The following is a 10,600-nucleotide window of genomic DNA, read 5'->3' on the forward strand; positions in this document are numbered from 1 at the left end:
TGCCAAATGTCCATTTCCTTACTTTATGTTTTAATTTGTGGTTGTGGAGGTAGTCACAAATTAACATGGTATTTGAAAGAGTTACACATAGTGGCTGAAGAATATAATATTAAAGAATTCATAAATCTCTTGTGTTTTGTCTTTTACTTTCATAGATAATTTTGCATATATTAGAAGAAAACCTGAAATTATAGTTTAAAATTTTTTACAAACGCTTTACTTATATTTTTATAAAAATACATTCACATTTTAATGAAATATCTTAGCTATTCAACTAGCCAGTAAATTGCTCCAAAATTTACTATTAAAATCTTATTAACAAAATTAATACAATTAAAATAAAAATAGCATAGGCAACATTAATTTTTCAGAGCACTTGATAGTTTTACATTTAAACTTTGAATGCTAAAGGTTAGAAAATTATTATAGGTAAGCTATTTTCTTACATAGAAGACTGAGAACTTTGTTGAAAAATAATTTTTATAAAGTATCATGAACGCATGAAAAAGTGAGAATTAACTCTCACCTTTCCAAGGTCACTCTGCTAAGCTTTCTTGGAGCCAAACCCAGAATTCACATCTCCTGACTCCCACCCTAGTGTTCTTTCAACTTCAACTTAGATTTACAATCTTTCTAAATAATAAGTTACAATATTATATACTGGTATAATGTTAATTATACATATATAATGTTCTAATAAGTTATAATGTTCATCTAACATTGAGGATTTAGGTTTATACTTTTAATTATTGGCCTGCAGATAATTATACAGCAGAAGCAAATGGCCAAAGATCTGATCTGTCTTTTTTTTTTTTTAAGACACGGGGTCTCAGTCTGTCACTCAGGCTGGAAAGCAGTAGCACAATCATAACTCACTGCAGCCTTGAACTCCTGGGCTCAAGCATCTTCCCACCTCAGCCTCCCAAAGAGCTGGGATTAAATGTGTCAGCCACCATTCCTGGCTTGACCTGCCTTAATATGCCATAAATCCTTGCTTGGCATCCTTTCAAATTCAATAAATCTATTTACCTACAAAAGTAGATAAGATCATCAAGTTTGCCTTAATTGTTTGCCCCTAATATTAGGATATACAGCGCTACAAAATATTTTCAAAAATATTGTATACCTGGCATTGTAACAAAAAAGAAGTTTTCAAAACAAAGCACTGGATGAGTCCAAAATATTATTGTTAACTACCTTAAAAACAGTCACAATATCTAGGAAGATACAAAATAACTGCCAAAGACAGTCCAACCAATCATTCAACATATGTCAAAAGAAAAAAAACGTAACATGGTAATCTTGAATACTCCAATACTTGCTACACCAAGTGTGGTCTGTAAACTACAGCATCAGCAGCACCTAGGAGTTTATCAGAAATGAAGAATTACAGGTCCTAACTCAGACCTACTAAATCTGAAACTGCAATTGAACAGGCTCCGAAGGTGATCTTTACTCATGTTAAAATTTAAACACCGCTAGCAGGTTCATCACACCTGCTTGTATATGGCATCAGCTATTATTTAAATATTTATTAATAAATGACATTTATTGACATTTAAATATTTATTGTAACATACATTACATTTAATATAATCATACATTAAAACACACTATGTTATTTCATTTACTTATCGTAAGGCAGATACTACTTTCCCTGCTTTACAGATGACAGAAATAAGAATCAGAAGGCCAGGCGCAGTGGCTCACGCCTGTAATCCCAGCACTTTGGGATGCAGAGACGGGTGGTTCACAGGGTTAAGAGATTGAGACCATCCTGGCCAACATGGTGAAACCCTGTCTCTACTAAAAATAAAAAAATTAGCTGGGTGTGGTGACGCATGCCTGTAGTCCCAGCTACTCGGGAGGCTGAGGCAGGAGAATTGCTTGAACCCAGGAGGCGGAGGTTGCAGTGAGCTAAGATCGCGCCACTGCACTCCAGCCTGGCGACAGAGCAAGACTCCATCTCTCAAATAATAATAATAATAATAATAATAATAATAATAATAATAATCAGAGAGGTTCAATATTATGACCATGGTCAACAGGTAATAAGTGGTAGATCCTGGAGACAAATTCGTGTTATTTCAGTTAGACACTGCTTCTTTACATACTGGCCTCATAAAAGAAAGAGCAGAGCACTGTTACTAGTCAACATCAGGAATATTTTGAGAGGTACTGAGAAGGAAGTAAAGCTACAGTTATCATGCCATTTTCTATGGAATTCTCTTTGGTTAACCAAAATCCTCCTATTATTTGGGTTTCATGCTGGGGAGTAGGCAATAAAGATTTTAAAAGAGCTGACAATGTAGTTGAAGAAATAAATGAGCTCAGAAATTAACAAGAGAACCATTCGAAATCAAGACTTCAAGAATGCAAAATGATGCTACAAATTGAATAATTTCCAAGGAAAGTATTGAATAAATTTAATCATTTTAATGCAGTGTTTATTAACTACCTACTATATACTAGGATAACATTAAGCACTGAGGATCTAAAATTAATTTTTAAAAATAGACTGAGGTTAGGGACTCTGAGGGAGACCATACAAACATTTATGTATAAAACAAAATGATAAGCACTATGTTTATATAAAATGTTACAGGAACAGCTACAGGAGAAAATGGGATTAGTCAAAGAAGGTCTAGAAAAGGGTTTGTAAGGACTTGAAAGAACTAACTGATAGAGATTAATTTCCTGATCACTCATTTTCTCATCTCTACTACAAGGGAGTTAGAGAGGAGAAGCAATCTCCAAGAGCTTGTAACATTCTCTGCAGGAGCTTTAGGGGTGAATGATGGCAGGACTCCTCAGCCTGCTTCAGCTCAACCTGCTCAGCAGCTCAGCTTTTACATGTTTTACATATGTGGATTCTAAACAAGATTTGGTTGGCATTAAAAGAAAGCTTGAAAACTTTTAAAGTTTAACATAATGTAATTACATGCGCCAGATGATGCTTACCTCAAACCATACCTAGGAATTTGTGGTCTGCCCCAAAACTATCTTTCTATTAACTAGCAAGAGAAACCTCTAAGGTAACATCCTAAGGAAAGAAAGGACTATACGTGGTATAGGAGAGGAAAACACTGTCAGGGCATCCTGTTTTCTGGAAGCTCCTGAACCTATGCTATTTCTACTTCCCACTTCTAACTGAGACTCATCCAGTGCTCTGGGCAGTAGATGCTATACCAAAATCAAGAAAATAAGATGCTGCTTTGAAAATCTCTTTGCACCTGAAGTACAATGTAGGAAAGCTTTGGGATTGTGCACCTGACATATGAGGAATTCTGCACACCAGCAAGGTTTACAGAGATCCTATGTCACCAAGAGATGGTGCTTTCAGCAAAGACATCTTACCTCTTTGAGCTCTCTACGTATTTATTACTAAAGATACTATGTATATAACTTTTACTCTATAGGAGAATATAACCTAAAATTCTGTTCCACGGTTGACTTCAAAGGCATGGCGACATTTCATTGTATTCAGAGTTGTTTTTCTCTTCCTAACACTTCTCAAAAATATCCTTTTGTGTGGCCAACTGAAGACAATAATTAGGGTTAAAATTTGTTTCTATTATGCATAAACTTCATTAAGAAAAACAGTGACATATATTTAATGCTCCTTTTCTAGTTTAAAATATTACTGTGCAAAAAACAGTTAACATTGCAGGTCTGAGACTGCTATTCTTAGAATGAAATGCTTGAAAGGTTGGCCCTTTGCTGGCATCTGGAAACTTGAATTTCAGGAGAGTTGCCATTATTCCCTGATAAGTGTGGTTTATTGTACCTAAACTGTTGTACAAACAATGTGATTCATGCAAAACTCCTTCTGAAAGTCTGAAATTTTGGTACATTCTAGGCAAAGGGTGCCTATGTGATGGGCTCTTGATAAAAACCCTGAACTCCTAGGCTCAGGCAAGCTTCTCTGGCACATAACACTTTACCATACTTTCACAACTTGATACTGGAGTAATTAAGCTCATCCTGTGCAACTTAACTGGGAGAAGATTCGGAAGTGTGCGCCTGGTTTCCTCCAGATTTTGCTCCATGTACCTTTTCCCTTTACTGATTTTGCTTCGTATCTTTTCACTGTAATAAATATAGCAGTGAGGACTATATGCTGAGTCCTGTTAGTCTTAGCAAATCACCAAACCTGGGGACCTGGAAGGCAAAACTCTCAACAAAATTAGACTTAAATAAACTTTTCCCCACTTTGGGAAATACAGATAACATACGTCATCCTTTGTCCCCACATGCTGTCAGCCACTAGGTCCCATGGACTCTTCTCTTATACCACTTTCTTTCCTTTCCCACCATACCCGTCTCATTGCCGTCTTTCCTGATACCACTCCCCTTACCACCTCAAGCTTAGATTATGACAGTGTTCTCTGTCTCAGTCTCAGTCTGCCCTAGCTGCAACAAAAAACATACAGCTGGGTGTCTTAAACAACAGAAATTTATTTCTCACAGTTTTGGAAGCTAGGAAGTCCAAGATCAAGGTGTTGGCTGATTCCATTCCTGGTGAGGACTCTTCCTGGCTTGCAGACGGCTACTTTCTCTAGCATGGTGGCTTATACATAGCATGCATTACACACTTCTCCACTGTGTCTTCACATTGCAGAGAAAGTGAGCTCTGATGTCTCTTCCTCTTTGTATAATGGAATCAGCCCTATCCAATTAGGGCCCCACACTTATGACCCCATCTAACCTTTATCACCTCCTCACAGGCCCTGTTTTCAAATATAGTCACATTGGGGATTACGGGTTCAATATATGAACACCAGGAGAGGGGGACACACAAACATTCACCGTAACAGTCTCCTATCTGGTCTGACTCCTGTAATAAATTCTGTACTCTGCAGCCAGATTAAGTAAGATTCCTAAGAGAATGCAATCATTATGAGTTTCTACTATTTCAAAGTCCACCAAGGAAGGGCCTCCAACACCTACAGTATACAGAACAACTACTTCAGAGCCAATAGCTAACACCTGAATGTGGTTTGCTTGACGATGAAAAAATTAGAGCTATTTGTGACAGTATTTAGCTCCGATTTGGATATGTTCAATTCCTTTGAAAAACAATTTCCTAATATTAAATTCTGATAAATATTAACTTTTCTAAGATTTTGTTTAATGTGGCAAAATTTCTAATATATGCAGAGACCATTACCTTCCTAAATAAATTACTAACAGGTATACTGGGTATTCAAAAGCAAGTTGAATAGTTCTACTTTCCCTGTTGAAGGGGATGAACATTGTCTTAATACTATCACTGTATCACCAGCCTGAGTCACATCATAGGCTTGAATTAGAAAGAAATACTAATTCTTCAAAACAACTAATACACCATCAATGCAATAACCACATTCAATCAAAAGGGAGCTTCAGCAAGAAGATCGGTAAGTGATAAGTATGACTGAACTCAAACACAAAAACATACAAGAATATATAAATAGAAATCATAGTAAATCCTTCCCAAAGAAATCCATGCAAAGTAGCTGAACTGCCCTCGTATTGAAACATAATCAATATCAATAAATCAAAGTGTTTTTTTTTCTAAACACCTGCTATGTATAAGCCACCATGCTAGTTAGTTACCCCAGGGGGTACAAAAAAGTTTAATACATAATGTCAGTACTCTTAATTCTTGACTAATTAAATGAAACAAACACAGAGGCAAAATCCAACTTCTTAGGCTAATTTGGCTAGGGCAAAATGCCAGTCAAGCAATGGATTTAATTTATATAAAAATTAATTGATATGGTCTCTTCTCTAACCAAACACTGTATTTTGTTTTATTTTTGATTTTTTTATTTTTTCCCCCAGACAGCAAAGTCTTGCTCTATCCACTCAGGCTGGAGTGCAATGCCGCCATCTTGGCTCGCTGCAACCTCTGTCTCCCAGGTTCAAGCTATTCTCCTGCCTCAGTCTCCCAAGTGGCTGGGACTACAGGCATCTACCACCACATCCAGCTAATTTTTGTACTTTTAGTAGAGACGGGGTTTCACCATATTGGACAGGATGGTCTCAAACTCCTGACCTCAGGTGATCCACCCGTCTCGGCTTCCCAAAGTGCTGGGATTACAGGCCTGAGCCACTGTGCCAGGCCAAAACACTCCATTTTAGAATGTCTCTGAATTCAAGGAAGGCCAGAGATTACAACATGCATGCATGAATAAAAACTCATCATTACTTCTGGAAATTTAATTCAGTATCATCATCTTTGTATATAAAAGGTAGCATTACCACCTCTCTGATACAAACAAATTTACATAGAATGTACATATGTAAAATTACATTTTTTCTAAACTGGCTTTTGACTGGCTAGAAAGTAAGGGTTCCTGATTTAAACGCTAAAGTTCAAAATCAGTTTATAGCTGATGATAGAGAAGTGAGAAAAAGATGGATCAATACCCTGTAGAGAGGATTTGATCATATAGTCAAGATCTCACATACAAAGAATTTTTAGGCTGAAATTCTCATAGTACCGGAGAAAGCTCTGTTCTTGTAGACCTGAAAAAATTAGAACTTTTTTTTTCCCCCCTCCAGTTAGCTGAGTTCTGGAGTGCCTAGTTCCCCACTAGGCTTTAAAGGGGTAAAGCGTTTTTGGCAGTGACAATCCCCAGTGAAGGCAGCTGAGACATTTCCTGGGATGTTGTCAGGAATTGGAACTGAGCGCAATTTTGTCTGCTTTCAGTATTGGTCTAGTGAGCAATTTTGATGTTCCTGTTTTGTTCCAGTCCAACAGCTTTTGGAAATAATGTACATTTGGTTGTAATTCAAACTGACACAATCAGTGTCTTAAGACTGACTATTTTGGAACTTAAATGGGCAGAGAGCTTATAGTGAGGGATTATTTCTGTAGAGCTTCCAGGATGGAACCCCTCCCAAGGGCAAAGACACTTCCAGGAAAGTTTCATACTATGATTCTCAAACTTCTGAGTACACAGAAATCACCTGCAGAGCTTGTCACAAATTCAGAGACCCACATTCTAGATATTCTGATTTAGGGGAACTAAGATAGTTGCTGAAAATCTGTAATTTTAATAAGCACTACCAGTGAATCTGATGTAAACTGTCCACAGTTTATACTTCTGAGAAATGCTGGATTAGTGGCTTAAAGAATTAATTCACATCAGAGAAAATACCTGATTTAATAGAAAGTAGTGGCCTTGTTACCAGAAAGATACAGGCAATAATATGAAACTTTCTGATATTTGATAACGAAAATAATTTCCCTTATCAGCAATATATTCATATACAATGATATATAAGCACAAAGATTTAAACCTATTATCTGGGACTACAAATCAAAGCAACACTTACCTAACCCTTAGCAATTGATGACAGACAAAACACAGTAACAGCTGCATTTTTCTATTACTAGATAAAAAGACATGAACATAAATACACATAAGCATATACTTACCACAAATATAAACATTCTGTTCTTAACTTTTGTATAAAACATTCTGCTAATGGCATCTAGAAATTCAGAGGGGGGAAAAAACATAAACCCTCAGAAATATTCAAGCAAAACTCTGAAATGATTACCAGTGTAATCAAAAGCAAAAGCATTTCCCTCATTTTTAGTATAACACTTTTCTGCAAAGCCAACACAGTCTGCCCCCAAATATTTACTGAACATCTACCATGTATGGCATCCTGCACTAGGTGGTAGAAACAGTGGGGAATGTGACAAAGTCCCTGCCCCGTGGAACTTACTGTTCTAAGCAGAAGAAACTGGAATGATTTTACAGAGAGACAGAGAGACACAGAGAGAGAGAGAGAGAGAGAGAGAGAGAGAGAGAGAGGTAGAGGTAGATATAGATGTAGTGTCTATGATTTCTTCTCTGGGTTTAAAATTTTTTGTCTTTAGGGATATTATGCTCAACATTAGTTTAAGAAATTAACTACTATTTGAAATTCACTGTTTCATATTACACAAAAATATCTGCCCACACTGTCATGTGAAATGCTTAATTTTACCTCATCAATAACATTTAAATTTGAAGTGGAAAATAACTATAATTTATACTACAACACCAGCACAATCACAAAAACAAGGTAGAATGTGAATCCATTATTGAACAATGATCAGGATGAATTCTTATAATAAAGAAGAATTGTTTAATATGAAATCAGCCTATTTGTATACACGTTTTGCAAGCAAAACTCTCTTCTAGTACTTCAGTATAAGCCATAACAATCCCTCTGTTATAAACTAGAGCACTAGGGCACCTCTTACATGTGGAATAATTCTGAAATCTCTATTTGTTTATCCTAATTCACATGTATCATATTTGTGTAACCATTAGACTATACAATATAAAAGAAACTTTTAAAATACAAAGTGTTATAAAGAAGTAAATAAAGTAAATAAATAAGTAAACAAAAGCAACAATTTATCTGAAATCTCAATCAAAATATTACAGATACAGCAATAATAAAATTAATTCTTTATAATATAATCCCACATATATAATTGCTATGTGGCCAGGAAACAAAACTCATAATCAAGAAGGTTTCTTCCAACCCTAAGATTTCATGATTTTATAATATTTCAAAAACGCTAACGTTTTCTTACTGAGGGAAATTTGCTGAGTTCACTCATGGATCCTCATCAATTCTCTGACTCTAGAAGATACTTCTAGAGTCAAAAAAAAAATCCTTTATTAGCTTCTCTTTATTAGTTTCAGTTTAATACATGTCAGTATAATGTTAACTGCCAAACAGTAGGGGAGGTAGCATATATTAGGTAGAAAGGACATGGTTTGGTGTCAGACAAAACTGGATACAAAATCTATAGATTCTGCCACTTAGTAAAAGTGTGATAACCAAGATATTTAAATACTGATGCTCAATTTTCTCACCTATGAAAAGGAGTTGCTAAAAGGATTAAACATATTATATAATATGAATATATAATATATATTTACAGTACTTGTCATACAGTAGCTTTGTTATTTACTATTTATTAGTGATTACTTTTACATTTGTTTAGTAGAAATGTTATTTCTCTTCCCTGGTATAGATAATTTTACTCTTTGTCTAACAAAGACCTGAGAATCATGGCTAACTGAAATACCCAGGCAATTCTCGACTTTATTTTCAGCCTCTCATGCCCATGTCTTATTTTTAACTAGGCTCAAAGAAAGAAATATCAAAGAAGCTACTAGAAGATCTGGTGGTAGTATTAATCTTTGAGAAATTGTAGACCCCTGAAAAGATGACAAATGACTAGAGAGAAGACAAATTTTAAGCTTTCAATAAGAACATATGGATTTCAGAGACGGTAACATTGATGCTTCATCTAGTAAAACTCTAGACAGATGGCATATAAGACTTAAAAAATAAAGATGTTTTTACTGTGTCCATCCCTAAGAATAAATGCCAAAAAAACTAGCTGTGTATATATTTGTGTGTGTGCACATGCATTTAAAGGGTTTTTAGATCTAGAAAGCCCAAAATAGACTATATTTAATTTCTGTGGACCAGGAACAACAATGACTACAGCTGCTATTGCTGACATTTATTGGACTTTTCTATATGCCAGACACTGATGGGCAATTTATATATCATTATTTCACAAACCCCTATAAAGCCAATACAATTACTAGGAAACCAATGGTCAGAGATGTTAGGTAACATGCCCAGTATTACACAAGTAACAAGTGACAGAATAAAAAATTTCAATTAGACTCTAGAGAGCAGGCTAAACCATTATGCTTCTCTCTCTCTCTCTTTTTTTTTTTTTTTTTTTTTTTTTTGAGACAAAGTCTCACTCTCTCACCCAGGCTAAAGTGCAGTGGTGCGATCTTGGCTCACTGCAGTCTCTGCCTTCCAGGTTAAAGCAATTCTCCTACCTCAGTCTCCTGAGTAGCTGGGATTACAAGGGTGTGCCACCACACCTGGCTAGTTTTTGTATTTTTAGTAGAGACAGGGTTTCACCATGTTGCCCAGGCTGGTCTCAAACTCCTGACCTCAAGTGATCCACCCGCCTCAGCCTCCCAAAGTGCTGGGATTACAGGCGTGAGCCACCATGCCCAGCCTCTGCTTCAGTCTCTTTAGCAAACATTTCATAAAATATTTTAAACAAAAGGGAAAAAATGGGAACTAGATATTAACATGTTTAGGTAGAGTTTGAGGTAGACATATGGCCTTACTCAAAATGTGCTAATTAAATAAAGAAAAATCAATTTAGAAGAAAGCTTTTTACTAAGTTCTGCCTAGGTACTCTTCTGTTTATATCATTTTTGCTAACTTTAAAGACAACAGAGAACGTAAGCTTCCCAAATCTACTAAAAACATTAGAAAAGATCACATTAAAGTAAAAGAAAGTGCTGAGTAAGTAAAGAATGACTGCAAAGCCCTGCAACTATGTTCAATAAACTGATTTTCCAAGTTCCAAACAGGTGAGATCTAGACCTAAAAAAGTTCACTACAAAGCTAGGGTGACCTGTTGTTGAAACAGCTGCACTAAGGGAAGTGGGGAGCTGCACTAAAGGAAGCACATTGTCCAAATATGGCAACTACTCATCCCACTGTAAGAAGAGCACACTGAGCAAGAGAATACTGCGTCTAACAATAACTGCAAAAG

The 10,600-nt window shown here is 36.0% G+C and overlaps 1 protein-coding gene across 5 annotated transcripts in view; it reads right to left on the reverse strand.

The window, feature by feature from the left end:
* RABGAP1L (RAB GTPase activating protein 1 like) overlaps positions 1–10,600 on the reverse strand; it is a 795,491-nt gene that overhangs the window by 487,246 nt on the left and 297,645 nt on the right. The window lies entirely within an intron of this gene.

Source organism: Chlorocebus sabaeus, chromosome 25, assembly GCF_047675955.1.
Source record: "Chlorocebus sabaeus isolate Y175 chromosome 25, mChlSab1.0.hap1, whole genome shotgun sequence".
In the NCBI taxonomy this organism is placed as follows: domain Eukaryota; kingdom Metazoa; phylum Chordata; class Mammalia; order Primates; family Cercopithecidae; genus Chlorocebus; species Chlorocebus sabaeus.